This window comes from Nannospalax galili, unplaced genomic scaffold, assembly GCF_000622305.1.
Source record: "Nannospalax galili isolate Female #2095 unplaced genomic scaffold, S.galili_v1.0 scaffold15282, whole genome shotgun sequence".
NCBI lineage: Eukaryota > Metazoa > Chordata > Mammalia > Rodentia > Spalacidae > Nannospalax > Nannospalax galili.
In genome coordinates, this window is record NW_008347041.1 from 1 (window position 1) to 351 (window position 351).

A 351-nucleotide genomic window follows, 5' to 3' on the forward strand; every position below is an offset into this window, starting at 1 on the left:
ATTCTTGGGGCTGGAGAGATGGCTCAGAGGTCAAGAATACTGGCTGCTCTTACACAGGAACTGAGTTCCATTTGCTGCACCCACTGCATTTAACAAAACCATTGCAGGGGTTCCCACACCATCTTCCAGCTCCACAGACATTGCTCCCATGGATGCACTTATATACACCCAACCACAACAGTCTGTCCCATGAAATAAAATAAATAAATAAATAACAATAAAAATGAAACCATCATTGTCTGATGACACCATATTTTACATATTTATGACATATCATTGATATTTTGTTATACACACACACACACACACACACACACACACACACACCATGATCTGAAAAAGTATTTCCCA